Source organism: Oreochromis niloticus, unplaced genomic scaffold, assembly GCF_001858045.2.
Source record: "Oreochromis niloticus isolate F11D_XX unplaced genomic scaffold, O_niloticus_UMD_NMBU tig00008115_pilon, whole genome shotgun sequence".
NCBI classification, from domain to species: Eukaryota; Metazoa; Chordata; class Actinopteri; order Cichliformes; family Cichlidae; genus Oreochromis; species Oreochromis niloticus.
The window spans coordinates 1-15757 of NW_020328984.1; the positions used below are offsets into that span (position 1 = coordinate 1).

At 39.6% G+C, this 15757-nt stretch overlaps 2 long non-coding RNA genes across 3 annotated transcripts; one reads left to right on the forward strand and one right to left on the reverse strand.

The window, feature by feature from the left end:
* Positions 1-907: 907 nt before the first annotated feature.
* LOC109198176 (uncharacterized) lies at positions 908-2523 on the forward strand. Of its 2 annotated transcripts, XR_002059104.2 has the most exons (5): positions 908-974; positions 1289-1380; positions 1761-1954; positions 2043-2119; positions 2370-2523. It is a non-coding gene; the product is annotated as an uncharacterized LOC109198176 (long non-coding RNA). The 2 variants fall into 2 exon arrangements; XR_002059105.2 differs by lacking the exon at positions 1289-1380 and having other exon boundaries at positions 909-974.
* A 5564-nt stretch (positions 2524-8087) lies between these two features.
* LOC109198175 (uncharacterized) lies at positions 8088-9078 on the reverse strand. The gene is made up of 3 exons (XR_002059103.1): positions 9043-9078; positions 8370-8371; positions 8088-8154 (listed from the first exon to the last, which is right to left on the reverse strand). It is a non-coding gene; the product is annotated as an uncharacterized LOC109198175 (long non-coding RNA).
* Between the last annotated feature and the right edge of the window lie 6679 nt (positions 9079-15757).

The window sequence follows — 15757 nt, forward strand, 5'->3', positions numbered from 1 at the left end:
GTGCATCGTGTTGTATACATGGTACAAGAAGCGATTAACACCTCGACCAGCTCCCAACATCAATCGTTTGGTCATAAGAAAATCAAGCCTGTTTGAAATCCTGTCGGCCATCGTGAGGGTCACTGCAGCCTCTCACACTGCGCACGCGTAAACACAGAAATGAAGGCGAAAGACGGAGCAGCACAGTAGTGCAGCATGTGATCTGGACACAAGCGATGAAAGCACAACTTGTAGAACTTTTGCAAGCTCTTCCGAGCCTTTTCGATGTCTCCTCACAAAATTATCACGACCACAACAACCGTGAAAATATTTGAATGGACATTGCTGCTCAATCACAGCTGCCTGATCAATATTTTTCATTAGCAATTTAGCACAGTTGATGGTGGTGGTGTGTGTGTCTGTGTGAGTGAAAGACAGAGAGGGAGAGAGAGGGACAGATTGATGCTTAGTGTGAGCACTCAGGTCGCATCAGAGCATCGGGCCGTATAGTGTGAGACCCTGCATCGTGACCTACGAACTTCTAACCCCTGCGAGTCAATCGTACAGTTTGAGCAGGCGCTGAATAACGCCACTGAAAAAATCGCACAGCGTATGCCCAAGGCTCCGCCGATGCTGATGGAAATGGACAAAACGTTAAGAAACGCAAAGCGAGAGGAACAGACTAACACAAACTAATGCTGTTTTTGACTTCTATTTATGCCCTCAGTAGGCGTGACCTAACGGCCGCACTTCAAAGCACGACCGAACTTCAAAGCACTCAGCCTTTTGACGCGTCATGTAATCTTCGTTCTAATGGCGCAACTCCTCCCACTCATTCATAATCCGACCTCCGCGTTTGCACTCGCTGCCTACAAGAGCGCCCAAATTTGAACATCACTGATGTTCATCGGATTTACAGAGTGACGACAACCCCGTCAGCATGTTAGATAAAGGATTTAAGTTATATGCTGCATCATATATACACAACTACGAAGGTAAGAAAACGTAAATTAACCGACAAAGAAATGTTAGCTAACGTGAAATGCAAACACTACGTTACTCCGCTATGTGTTTCATTTGATGTCAATTCTCTACATTACATGTTTCCTTAAACGGTGTTTATAGTTGAGGTTTAACTAATGTCACTTTTGTTGTTAGACACTTTTATAATAGCGTTAGGTAGTTGGCTAACTAAGCAGGTAGTTAACTACCCAATGCTACTCTTGCTACGTGTAAAGTATATATGTTTAAGACGTGTTGACATGAGTAGTACAGAAATAATGCTAATGGTTCTTGTATCTTTATTCAGTGTCCAAAAAACACAGGTTGACAGGGGAAGTCGGTGTGAGAGCCCTGTGCTACAGGTCAATGAGGAAGAGTGAGGCACCACACAGACTAAGTGTAGGCAGGAAGCTGTGTAAAGTTGTTAATCCCTGTTCAGTGGGGTTCAGTTCATTTAAGCATTAGTTAAGTTCATTCCTGAAGGCCCATCAACTTGAATGTTTTCCTTGTCCCCTGCTTTATCACACCTAATTTGACTAGTCAGATGTGTTTGGGTGATCAGAAACAAATTTACACCAAGTTAATACTGCAAATATACACAATCTAAGTTATTACAGTTATCAAGGATGGTTAAATTGTTTTAATAGGGAGAGAAGGAAACACTAAGCATTCAGGAGGGTAAGCCTGTAGGGGTCAGTAACCATAACACTGAACTATGTTCCTGTTCGGCTCTTCCATGAAGATGATGTTACATTTTAATTTTAGTTCTTTCTTCTTAGATTAAGCTTCTGGATTCATCGCCGGTGGTACTGACACATAGCCAGTGCTCCTGTGTGGCAGGTGCTGTTATGTGCAATCACACAGTGGCACTGCTCTTCCAAACAGCACACTACTCACAACTCAGAGTGCCGGTTGTCCCCCTGTGCATAGCTGCACCGAATCTGAACAGCAATGGCACAAGCCACGGACAGTGGTAATTTAAATAAGGTTAAAGTTTTTGAATTAGACCATGTTTACATATGAACAGCAACACCATCCATAGTAAATGTGTCTTCTGTTAGGGTGTGAAGCCAGGACCTATCAACTCTATGATCTTCACTAAGCCGGTACCAAATAGGATGGCCCAGACTGGAGTACGGTAATTAGATTTGTAAAATTTGGTTTCCTGTGTTACAAATGCATGTTGCTATTTGTTCATACATGCATGTGTCAGAATAGGTATTAATTTACATACAACATTACACTTTCTGAAGACGGCTAACTCAGTCATGTACATATATACATCCCAGTCTCTAACTTATGCACCACTGTTTCACACTTTTTAGTTTAGTTGTTGTTCAGTATAATAACCTTCTTCCTTACATTATTGTCATTGATGTTTTCTTTAGGAGTGGATTCTACAGAGGCATTGTGGGTCCATTACCAGATCCCTGACCTGACAAGCCCCTTGTGGAAAGTGCCTTTGGGCTGGTGCAGGAGGGCAGTGTTCTGTCATGTCAGCAGCCGGTTTTGACAACCCGGTACATCACACTACACCGTGATGCACACCAACACCGGCACTTGCCTCTGGAGTATGGGTATGACATCAAGGAAACCCTGCCGCTCAGACAGCCTGTGATATTTCTCAAACCGCTGCTGAACAGTTTCCAAAGAACATGCTGTGTGACACAATAAATATCCTTTAACCTGTTAACCTGGCTTCTGGAAGAAACTCGGGTGAGTCAGTCACTGCAAACACATTGTATCATCAAGTGTTTGTCAAATGAAAATGATATGTTTTTCTACACTTAGGATAATTTTCTATGTTGCAGTGCAGTAAAGTGCACGTTTCTTCTGTGTTCAATCATACATGTTCAATTGTTATAAACAGAAAAATCTTTTCTTACTTAACTGCTTGATTCTTAACTTGTTTAACTGAACATGATGAAATGTCATAGTATTTTTTTTTTTTAAATGTCCTGGCAGTGCATGTGTCTGCATTGTAACTTACTAATAAAAGTCCTGTGTGTACTTTGGTGTGTGGTTTATGTTATTTTATTGCAAATAAATAATAGTCATTTATTTTACAGTTACACACAATCTTATATCTCTGGCATGGCAAGGCAATATCGGTACATGCAATTCGAAACCTGACATTCAGAGCAAAGCATGAAGCACACAGCACGTGGTCAACGTGACTCATATGGAGACTGACAACATTACAAGGAATAAAGGAAAATTGAGGACTTAGCCAAGAAAAGACTTTTTTCCTTTTTTGTTACAATAATTCGAAAAGGTCAACTATGATTTTAAATTAATATCATAGGTGTGAGTTTAGAGTTCAGATTTTTTCTGCACATTCTTTCTTTTGTATTAATTATGATGGTAAATACATTTCGCAACATATCTGCCTGCACTTGCTCTTAAGTAGGAACAGTTCACCTTTCCAGCTGTATTTTATACTGATGAGTTTACTTAATTGTTAGCCTATTGTCAAAATGTATGTTCTTCTGATTCATGTGTAATGCTTACTCAAATAATACATCCACATTTCAGCACGTAAGCAGCTGTTTGTCTCAGTATTACTGATAACATACTGAGGCTGCTGATCACGAAGTATGTGGAATAAAAGCATGTTAGGAAGAGACTAGGGCCATTTCAGTTCGCGCCTGCTTCTCTCCAACGCCTTGGCTCAAAGAATGTGCTGATGCTGAAGTTGACCTCGACCTTGTGAGCCATTTTGTTTCATGTCCACTTCACATGCTGCAGATGCTCCTGCAGCTCAGTCTTCTCATGTTGCAGGGATAACCATTTCATTTGAGGAAGAGGAGTAGGAATGTAGTCCAAAGACAATGGATGTGGAGAGGAACACTGGGACTTTCTCTCTTTCTATCTCTGTTTTTTTCAGTTGCTAGTTTCCCCTCAAGAGGAATGAGCGCATGTTTGTGGCTCTGTTGCCACATGTTGTGGTTCACTTTCTAGAATAAGGATGAGTTAGTTTCTGGTCAGACCACAGAGAAGCAGCCAGAAAGAAAACGTGCTTCCTTGTCAAGAACAACACAAACATTTGCATGACTTAGTGTAATTACTTGAGTACAGAGATTAGACTTAAAGTAGGATCATAATAATTGTGACAAAATATTGTCAAAGGGAACTTATTATGCTCATTTCCCTTTTTAAAACAATTCCTGCATTTTACCAGAGCGGTTTTGCATGATTCACAGTTTAAAAAAATCCTTAGCTTTTTGGCTGAGATGAGCATTTAGAGACATTCCATTCACCTGAAGTAATTTACAGCCAATAGTATAGCAAAACTGCCTGAACGAGGCATGACGGAGACACACTTTCGTGTTTTTATGCAAAATTCTGACCCTACCTTCTGAATGTTGCTCATATTGTTTTTCCAGTCTTCTAATTTCCAATTTTGGTGAGCTGTGCTGTCTTAGTTGACAGGAGTGGGACCTGATGTAGTCTGCTGTTGTAGACCATCTGCTACAGGATTCAATGTGTTATTCAGAGATGTCTTTCTACACACCTTGGTTGATATGAGTGGTTATTTGAGTTATTTCTGCTTTCCTATTATCTTGAAGCAGTCTCGCCATTCTCCTCTGACATCAACAAGGCATTTTACTCAAAGGACTGCTGCTCACTGCATATGTTCCTCTTTTTAATCCCCAGAGATGGTTGTGTGGGAAATCCTAGCAGATCAACAGTTTCTGAAATACTCAGACCAGCCTGTCTTACACCAACAAATATGCAAAGTTTAAAGTTACCTAACTCACTTTTCTTCCCCAAAAAAGTATGTGGATCCTTTAATATAACTGGAGGAATTTCTATCCTGCTTGTTCAGAATCATTATTGCTTAGGAAAAGAAATGCACAGAGAATACTTTTGCTAAATGTAGTCTTTTCGGTGAGGTTAGGATAGCACTTCAAGTGCAGCATCATCCTGGATTTAGGTGTCAAGACTGATATGCATCTTTCTCTCCCTGTGGCTTTTTACATCTGGACTCAAACAGAATTGCAACTCGTGAAAGAATTGTTTCCATACAAACATGCAGACTGCCTTCCAGTTTAACTCCACTCCTCAGCTTGTATAAAACCCTTTATAGTTCACTCTGTCTCCCTGCCCAAAAGCCACAGTACAACCAGAGATTATATATGCCAAGTAATGAGATGAAGAATAGGGACGATGGCATGTGGAGTTGATGCTGAGGAGAATTTACAACATCTGCCTTCTTTGTTGTGGCAAATGTCATGGCACAGTGGCCCGTGGAAATGGGATGGACTCAAGTGCAGTTTCAAAACCGGAGGCGAGAGGTGCGGTGTAACAAAAGGTCTTTTATTCTCAATGTTTGGAAATCAACAGAAACTCAGACTAGTAATAAGGAACGTAAACTAGATGTCTGAGGTAAGAGAAACTATGACCATAACGGAACTACGACTAGATTACAGGGACGACTGGGTGCAGGGACAGGGCAGGGGAAACTGTGGCTGGCCAGGGCACTGAAACAGAGGAGAGAGCAGTCAGGGGAATCCAACAGCGAGCTGTGAGTGCATCTAAGAATAATTACACTGAGCTGTCTTACGTGCTTGCAGGTGGAGGTTGCTTGGAGGAGAGGGGGGGGGCAGGAGACAAAGACCCAGGTGGTACAGCGTGCAATGCAGGGAGGCAGGCAGGAGAGACTGGCCGTTGGAAAAGGGAGAGGTTACCGGCAGCTGAAAACTGGAATCCAGGAGAGCTTGGTAGGTGGGTTCCAGATGCTGACGAGAAAACAGAAATAAGGTAAGTACACACGATGATTCACCAAGGAACAGACGTGAGGCCGAGAACTGACTAAAGTTGGCAGATAATCTGGCAAAGACTAGTTGTGTGCGCAGGTCATAAATACTGCCGGTATGATTGCCATCAGGTGAGGAACAACAAAGACTCCACCCAGGGGGAGGAGCTGATGCTGTGGAAAACTACCCAGACCATGACAGCAAATGCATGAGTTGGACCAATGTTTTGGTTAATTTCATGTCTGAACCAGACATGAAGAACCCTCGGTTTCTTGTTATGAAACTGAGCGCTCTTATGGGATGAACAAGAAAATAATCTCATATATTGTAATTCAGAAAAAAATGAGAAATGAGAAAAATATATATAAAAAAAAGCCAAAACAAAACACCGGTCATATCTTTAGAAAGCAACATTATGCCACAGACTGTCACTGTTGTGAGTCCATCCATTAGTTTGCAAAAACTTGTTATGAAGCCTCAAGCTGTGCACTTTTGCCGTGACAGTCTAGACATGTTGAATCTGGGATATGACAAGTGAGTGTGGATTTCACTGTTTAATTGAGGCACACGCTCAAAGGCTTGCAAGTTGTCAGTTACACAAAGGAGAACATAATTTATACAATGAAAGTCACATTGTATTAAATAAGACTTGAAACTAGTGACTCTGGCCACGAATTCATCAGGAAAGTGTTTCCTGAGGTTGTGGATCAAAGTCTTTGTTTTCCAGACTTCCATAGAAGAAGAATTATTTTCGAAACCAAATGAGTTCCCTCCTCATGGCCATCAGGAATACTGAAAGCTGAATTACTGGCTTCACTTTCCAAACGCCAAAGCTACATTCATGTTTATATGCAGTCTATGGTTCTGGCATTTATTGTTACTGTGACTGTGAAGTGTCCCTTGTGTTAACGGCACAAACTGCTGACAACAATCCATGAACGCTCCAACCTCCTGAAAGAATTCACTGTCAAAGTCTTGTGTTCATCTATGGTAGGTCAGCTACACAGTATTACACAGGTGGTTCTAATGTTAAAATCTTTCTCCTGAGATACAAAGTTTTGAATTATCATGTGCCATGATAACTTACAGATCTCACTGTGCCATATTATCCCAGTAGAGCACTTTGATCAACGACTACAGGCTTGCTTGTCGTTCCTAGAGCCTCTAAAAGTAGAATGCGAGGCAGAGCCTTCAAGTCTCAGGTTCCTTTGTAGAACCATTTACACTTTGGATTCAGGAGACAGACGTCCCCTGTATTTTTAAGGTTAGCCTTAAAGTGTTCCTTTTTGAAACATCACTTAGTTATGCATCTTACATCAGTCTGTTGGAGCCTTCCCATGATGGACACAGCATTTCTTCTCCACGTGTCTATGTGCCACTGCTGCACGTCATTAACAATGCCCTCTCTCTCCTGTAGTCTGTGTTTTGTTGATCGTTCTTCCTCTTTTATGTTTTTTCTTTAACCTAAGAGCTTGGTTCTGCTGAATGGTTCTTCCTATTAAATGGGAGTGATTTTGGACTTCTCTCTGGTATTGTATGGCCTAGCTGATGATATAAAGCACTTTGAGGTGGGTGGTGTTATGCATTGGCTCTGTAACTGAACTAGCTAATTATTCTGTATGTAAAAATAAAAAATAATATAAGAGAACCAATTATTTATCTTGTATTTTAAAGGTTTTTTTTTTCAGAATCATTTACAAAATGACTGCATCCATACTCAATAGTTTTTGGGTACAAAATGTTAGTTTTCATCCTTTGATTAAACTCACTGGCACAATGTGGGTGTGATATCACACCAGAAAGAGATTTGAACAGGCAAAGGTCTCCCCATGATTTCCAGCCTATTCTATGGACTAAAATTGACTAAAATTATTATTTTAGTTTCATCAGACCTCTCCATTGTGAACTAAAATGGCTCAGAATGATCAATATATTAAAAACATTTGCTCTCTCTGGAAAAAAAACCCTCACTCACTATCAGAAAACATCTGATCTTGTGGTTAGAGACAAAAAAATATACTTGAAACATCAGTACAATAGTCTACATGTGTGTAAAAGTAGTCCCTCTTGCATACCTTCACGCTTTGATGTATCAAATAAAAAGTTAAAGTCTTACTTTCCTGCAGGATAACTGAAACCATGTTGACACGACTTCACAGCCTTTATTCAGACTGCCGGCCACGGGGGATTTTCATCCAATCATTTTACATCCGTTTCACATGTGGAAACAATCATACACGTGATTACAGCTAGAAGCTGTCAGTCAAAACACCTATGTGTTGTACACCTCCACATGCCTCAGCTGTGTGATCTCTGTGACACACACACACATGTCCAACTTAACTTCTCCCTCTCTTTTCTTTTCACCTGCTGACGTGCAGCGATTTCCTGCTTCCAATTCCCCTCCACAAATCTGCAGAAATAATTATTGATATTATTTTAGGATGAGCAGGGATGTTTTTCAGTTTTTGTGAGACATTAAAAGGGAGAAGAGCTGTTAGAAAGTCTTTTCAGAGTGATTGGATCAATCTTTTCAACCTGCAAATCAAACTTTTCTGATTTGTTGTTTAGAGATGCTAATTCCCCACTGGTGTATTTTTTGATCACATGAATGCTACTCCCGCTAACAACTGACTGTGACCGTGGAGTGCTGGAGGGAGGAACTATCCCAGTATAATTTCCAGAAGCAAAGATGCCACCAAAGACGATTGTGTAAAAGCTTTGAGTAATGAACCTTTTCTATACAAGCTCAGTGTTTCAGAAAACTTAATTGGTCATCACTAGTAACCAACTACCTCATACACATAAAACTAGAGTGTATTCAAAGTAAATAAAGTTTATTTATTTATACAAACTTAAACATAAACATTTCTGTTGATAAAAACTAATGTAGAGCACTTGTTTCACATGCACAGGCATTAAAAAGAAAAAAGGTGGCAGGCAGTAAATCTAGTTTAAGTCGTGACCATTTCACTCCTCCATTGTTTAGGGTGATAAGTGCCAATGTAGGAGTATAAGCACAGTGCTGAGTCTAGACACATGGGGGTATGCATGTGGACCTTGAACTGGGACTGCTGCTCTTCCAGTGTGACCTTACTTAACCAGGGTAGCTGAACACAGAGCTTGAAGGAATTTGTTACTGGGAAGGAAATGTTTTGTGTGATGCTTAAAGAAAGTCTTTGGGATGCGGCATCGATCCGCTACCTCTGTTGTGTAACTGTTTTAAATCCCGGTAGCACTGCAACCATGTAAGCTAGCGCAATAATTTTTTTGCATATGAAACCGGAGGAGTTGTACTTACATTTATGCCATCAGCTTGTCCTAGGTCACGGTTTCCTTCCACATATAGCTTTGCAAAAACTGCATAAAAGCGCTTGCAGCAACAAAAACATAATATTCCAGAAACACGCTTTGCCGATCCGATCAGCTGTTTGTAACACTTCCTACTCCATCAGCACGAACTATCGCATGTCCGCCGTGATCTGCCCGAAACCGGAAGTGACGTCATTTTGCGGAAATGTAGTTTTTTTTTTACCATCAGGGGCTTATGAGCCTATACTTGTGTTTTTAAAGTTATGTTTGACTTTATGACTTTCTGTGTCGTTTCTGGGATGCCTAGGACTCATATTGCACTGCTGGAAATAGTTTATTTTGATGCATATGCTGTTTTTTTTTTTCGCAAATTTGCATTATAATATTTATTTTCGATTTCCTGCAGTATATGAAAATTGGTGTATGTCAAAAATAAAACTATGAAGACACTTAAAATAAATTTCCTGTGGTGGGAAACTAGTTTGTGCAACTTTTTGTATTTACAGTTTTGAGGGATAAGCCTCTTAAATTTCTCTAACTAGAAATATATGTTAAAAAAACAAAAACGATTTTCAATTTTTTGTAGTTTATTGCACTTTTTTGCAATTTATGTACTTACTATGCACTTAATGCATACATATTATTAAAATTTGGGTTATAATGGTTGTATTGATGTATATCAACTTGCAATGCTCCCAAAAATGGCACTACAGCATGTAAAAATATAATATAAGCTCTGGCGGACTTGGTTCTATGGTAGGTCTTAAAGGTAATCCAGGTATCCAGGTAAGGAAATCCTATAACGTTTGTTCTCTTAAATTCAAGCCACAGAGATGTGGTGTTTAGAAACAATGCATCTCAAATGTTCTGATACTCCTGATGCATACGGGATCCCTACAGGCTTTCGAGAAGGCAGCTGTCCTTCTCTCCTGGATCGGCTGGAGCTTTCTTTAGGTGCCTTCCCAGCTTTGACAAAAGTCCAGCTGGAGTAACCACATTTACTCAGGGCATTCTTGATGTGATGTTCTTCTGCTTCTCTGGCCGCTGTGTCTGTGGGGATGGTGTTCGCTCTCTGTTGTAGCATCCTGATGACAACCAGTTTATGCTCCATTGGATGATGAGAGTCAAACCTTAAATACTGATCCGTATGCGTAGGTTTACGGTACACATCAGCTTTTAGATGTCCCCCATTACTGATGGAAATGTCACAATCTAAGAAGGCTACCCTTCCACTTCAGACAGTCTATCACCCTCTTCCTGTAACCATTTCCTGGGTCTTGTTTCAGGGGCTCATAAGTATTTTCGTCACTGAGCAGTGACGAAATGTTCTCATGATAGTCTTGCTGGTTTAGCAAAACTGTGCACCTACCTTTGTCTGCCTAAAGGATGATAATGTGATGGGAGTGCCTTCCTCTCCTCCATGCTGATGTTGGATGCTGGGGGCTTTGCGTTGCTGAGACAGACCGAAACGTCTGCCCGTAGTTGCTCTGCTTCCACGTCTGCAATATTGTTCTTTCAAATTGCTCTTGCTGTGGCTGTGATCAGTTCCACTAGCGGGATTTGTCTTGGCGTCACAGCAAAATTCAAACCTTTAGCAAGGATGTTTTTCTCTGTTTGGGTGAGCTGTCTTTCAGACAAATTCTTCACCCACTTGTCCACATCCTCGGTATGGCATCCTTCTCTCTTCTGACCACTGAGGACACTCTTTGTATTTTGCTGTGGTTTCCGACGCACAACAAGTCAAACTCTGTTGCCGGTTTTTAGACTTCTCGTGCTGTGCTAGACGATCCTTCTCGGTGAATTCAAACACCTTTTTAAGAGTATTGTCATCTAGAAGCATTGTAAGTCTCTGTTGGATCCACTCCTCTTCAGATTTTAACACGTCGATGGTAAAACTTGTTTGCCTCACCCGTTCATTAAGCAGCTTTTAGCAGACTTTTAGGAGTAATCCTGTCTTGTCGGCATCTGAGGCTGAATCTCAGGTGGTTCCTGTAATCAGCCATCTTGCATGCTGTTTGATCATACTGACGTACTGATCTACTTACCTGGATGATTGAGCATGCATCAAGATGTTATACTTAGAAAGTGTTAGTACATTTGTGAACGCTACTCTTCAGTAGCGCTGGATGCTAAAAGAAGCAGTTGCCATCTTTCTGATGGTAAATGGCCTGCATTTGTATAGCGCTTTACTCAGTCCCTAAGGACCCAAAGCGCTTTACACTACATTCAGTCATTCACCCATTCACACACACATTCACACACTGGCAATGGCAAGCTACATTGTAGCCACAGCTGCCCTGGGGCGCACTGACAGAGGCGAGGCTGCCGGACACTGGCGCCACCGGGCCCTCTGACCACCACCAGTGAAGGTGAACCACATTGAAGTTCACCTGTTTAAACAAATCTACATTTATTATTTCAGCAGTACATATGCAGCATTTTAGTGGCACATATAAACAGTACACAAAGTAAAAAGCTCTGTGAGTTTTCAGGTGAAATCCTTTTTAATTCCTAAGCTCTTCTATCTGTTATGAGCTGCACAGTGTTATAAAAGATACACAGAACACAGCCAAGACACAACATACCTACATCTGTGATTTTCTAGCTTTTGAACCAAAGAAAAAGCAATGCATAACAGAACAATCAGATCCTTTCACTATATGGGGTTAAGTGTTTTTTAAATTTATTTTGTCACCAATCTGCAGCTCTTTTATTTAGAAATGTCCAAAGAAATTAAGTCTGCTGAAAAATACAGAGAATATGATCTGTAAAAATCAACATGCTTTTTTTTCAGTTCAGTCTTACATTCACTGACTTTAAAAAAATTGCAATTTTTGTCCCTTTACTTCTTGTTTGTTAAGTTGGAAATGAAATGGCACAAAATCCAATTTGAATTTGAGCTGGAAAGAAAAGCTGAAGAAACTGCCACTTGGATGCTATGAAGATATACTGTAACTTTAATTAAAAACATGTTAAAATTACAAATAAAAAAACATGTATAAATACTGTAGTATACTACAAACTGCCCTTTATTTTCTAAAAACTAATGCCAGTACAAAATGATTTACTTAAAAAAATTCAACCTTCTTTTGCTTGTTTTTATGGTTAACTTAACATATCGGTTTTTTAAAAGGAGATGACAAACAAACAGAGAGAAAAATATGGAAGGAGTCAAGGGTGTTATCTTTGGCTGTTGTTTTATAAAGAAAGTAATAACTCTGGAGCCAAAGTGCTGAATCTGACGCCTCTAGAAGATAAATGAGAGACATCAGGCCCAAGCTCAGAGGCCTGGCCGCCACACAGTCGTACGGAAAGCTACAGATGTTGCTGTGCACAAAAAAGTGTGCAGCTGTGTATTTACTTTCATTTATGGACCTGTGAATGGGATGGAAATTATACAACTAAAATTCTGATTGGTTCCATTAATCTGTGGATAAATATATAACTAGAAATGTAACCATTTGCATTTCAAATTTCTAACACTCTAAATCGGTTTATTAACTTTACTATGTCAAATTTGATTGGATCCTGTTTTAACTGCAAATTATTGTTGCTATAGGCATTTCCCCACTTTGGCAACTTTCTTTAGCAAATTTAATTTAATATATTTGTGAAATGTGAAGGATTACATAAGGTGGAGTCAGAAAAACAGCTCAGCGAGGCCATTTTTCATGCGTGATGAGGGTGTTGAGGAGGTTCAGTGTCATGGTGAGCTGCAGCATTTCACATTTCATTTGCTTTATCGCTTCCTGTGCTCCGAAAAGAATTTCCACATATCCTTCTGCCTGATGTCTAAGAAGAATTTGAATGAGAATGAAATAATCTGCTGTAAAATTCAGCCAGGAGTTTACTCTTCAACGCACAACTATTATGGAGATTTCTACAATAAAAAATATCTCCATTATATGATATCGATGCAGGCAGTGTTTGTGTGGGAGTGGCTTAGGGCTGCAATCACAGACTGGATTCAGTGACATAGCCTGAAAAAGTGAAAGTCTCAAACCTGCATTCTTTTTAATGGCCAGCAGGGGTGAAAATATAAGTCTACAAGCTATTTGCAGATCTTTAACCTCAGTGAACACTTTTACCAGATTCACGGCTTCAGAGTATTTTTTTTAATATAGTACAATCTTTATTTTTTCAATTGTAGTTTCATTGAGGATAAAATAGTAAAGCAGGGCCTGCCTTTGGATGTGGCTTCTTTCTTCAGCATTGAGTTTCTCAGACAGATCCTCCCATGCTTTTCATAACTAGTTTCAAAAACACAAAAACAGTAATGCCACTGGCCACAATGCTCACTTTTATATACAATCCAATGGTCTACTTTCCAGATTAAATTTATACAAATTTAGATTTTATGCAGAGTAAATAGAAAGTCAAAGATGCAAAGTGATGCAAATACAATATTTCAAATATTTTAAGAACAGGTAAAAAAAAAAAAAAACCCATCATGCTTGGCAGTAAAAGCCTGTGTGCAGTACAAACTTACTGCTGCTTGTACAGACCTGCAGCTGAAAGATTTACCTTTGCTTTAATGTAGAAAACAACAACAAAAGAAGATGTCAGTTATTGGTTGTAACTGTATTTGTGAAAGATACAAAAGGCAAAACTTGGTCTGAACACTGTATTGTTGAAACATTTATTGGCATTAGTGATTTATCTAATGATTATTTGTTGTTGTTTCTTCTATAAAATATTAAAAAATACAAAATCCTGTCACACAGAAAGTTTAAGAAGATAATGTGAAGAGTTTTTGTTAATGTACTGATTAGCTGAAAAACTATTTGACCTCTAATGTGTTTTATATCATTAAATAGAATGAGCAACAATACAGATGTTTAATCGTTGTTGCATATATTAAAGTGATTATGAAAAAAAGCCCAGCAGCCCAGAGTTTTCATTGCCTTTCACTATTATGCAGACACGATGGAGGTATGTAATGTAATGCAGATGTCACATGTGATGATTTAATGTGATCAGCTAGCCAAAGAACACTGATACTGTATGCAGATGTAATCGATGACAGAAGGTATTATGTGGTGCATTCACAAGATTATGCGAAAACTTGACCTCTGACCTTGATCTTGAAGTCAAAGTAACTGTATTTGAATTTGTGGAAAAATTTAGTAGACACACCCACAGCATCAAGTTCGACACCATACATCAACTCATTCACAAGTTATCACATTCACAATCTCGGCACTCAAGTTTGTGAATGTGATAGCTTGTGAATGTGTTGATACACACAGCATCAGTTTGAAAATTAAAGTAACTTTTAAAGTGGCTGCATGACAAAGGATGACGTGTGCCGTTCCTTTTCTGGTACAATGACAGGTTTTGAGTGGCAGGAAGGATGAAGACTCCCAGTTTGTAATTTCCCTTGTTTCCACCCACTCATTGCCAAATCTTTATTTTCTCCTGCTTTCATTCATGTCATTAAAATTTGTCATCTTTAATTTTCTTGGTGTTTAAATGTTGTTTTATCTCATTTGTTCACCTTTTTCTTATTTTCTGCCTTGTCCAATCCCTGTGTTCTCATGTTATTCTCTTGTTAATTTGTTTTCGTTTGGGTCTTTTTAAATGTTGCTTTTGTTTTGTTATAATTTTTTCCACATGCATTTAGTTCTTGTTTCCTCTTCGTATTTCTCATGTTTTGAGATTTTCTTGTTGTATTTTGTTTTTGTTTCAGGCTGTTCTTTTGTGCATTTTTTTCCTCATTGTGTTTCCCCTCACAGAACCAAAACTGATTTCTAAAGAAATACAATTTAAGTATCAGCTTGAACACGAGCCTTTCATCATTTTAAGAAAACTTAACCTGTTACATTGACCTTGAGGTCGTTTGAGATTACTGAAATTTAAAATCACCTGTTAATAGATAAACACGGTATCAGTTCCTACATCACCTCATTCACAAACTTGTCTATGCCACCATTATCAGCCTTTAGGACTGAGGGGTAAAAACTTGTTGGTTATATTAAATTTAGTACGAGCAGCTTTCATATTTAACATTTAATAAGTTGAGTTTGTATTATCATCACAATAATGAGTAGGGCATAAATGTTTTATAAACAATGTGTCCTGTTTCATTCACATTTCACTCTGTTTGCCACTTTATATGGATTAACATGGAATAACCTAATGGAAAAGGCATATTGTTTTATTTCATGTTTATTTATTTAAAAATGAAAGCAAAGATAACATGCAGAGGTCTTCGTCCAGCGAGGTCCAAGTAAAGGCGAAAAAGTTAAGTCCACTGGTGATGAAAGCGTCGTGAAATCTGGAGGGAACCTCCAGCTTCCACGCCGGACTGTGACGGACACTTAGAAGCGGGTGAGATGGATATCAGAGTGCAGGAGCCCAGGAACAGGTCCAAGACCTGAAACACAAGGAGAGTGGAAAGAAAGCGTGTGAAATCTGGAGGGAACCTCCAGGTTTCCATGCCGGATGTGATGGATGCTTACAAGCGGGTGAGATGGATATCAGAGTGCAGGAGCCCAGGAACAGGTCCAAGACCTGAAACATATGGAGTTTGGAAAGAAAGCGTGGTGAAATCTGGAGGGAACCTCCAGGTTTCCATGCCTGCTGTGATGGATGCTTACAAGCGGGTGAGATGGATATCAGAGTGCAGGAGCCCAGGAACAGATCCAAGACCTGAAACACAAGGAGATTGGAAAGAAAGCGTTGTGAAATCTGGAGGGAACCTC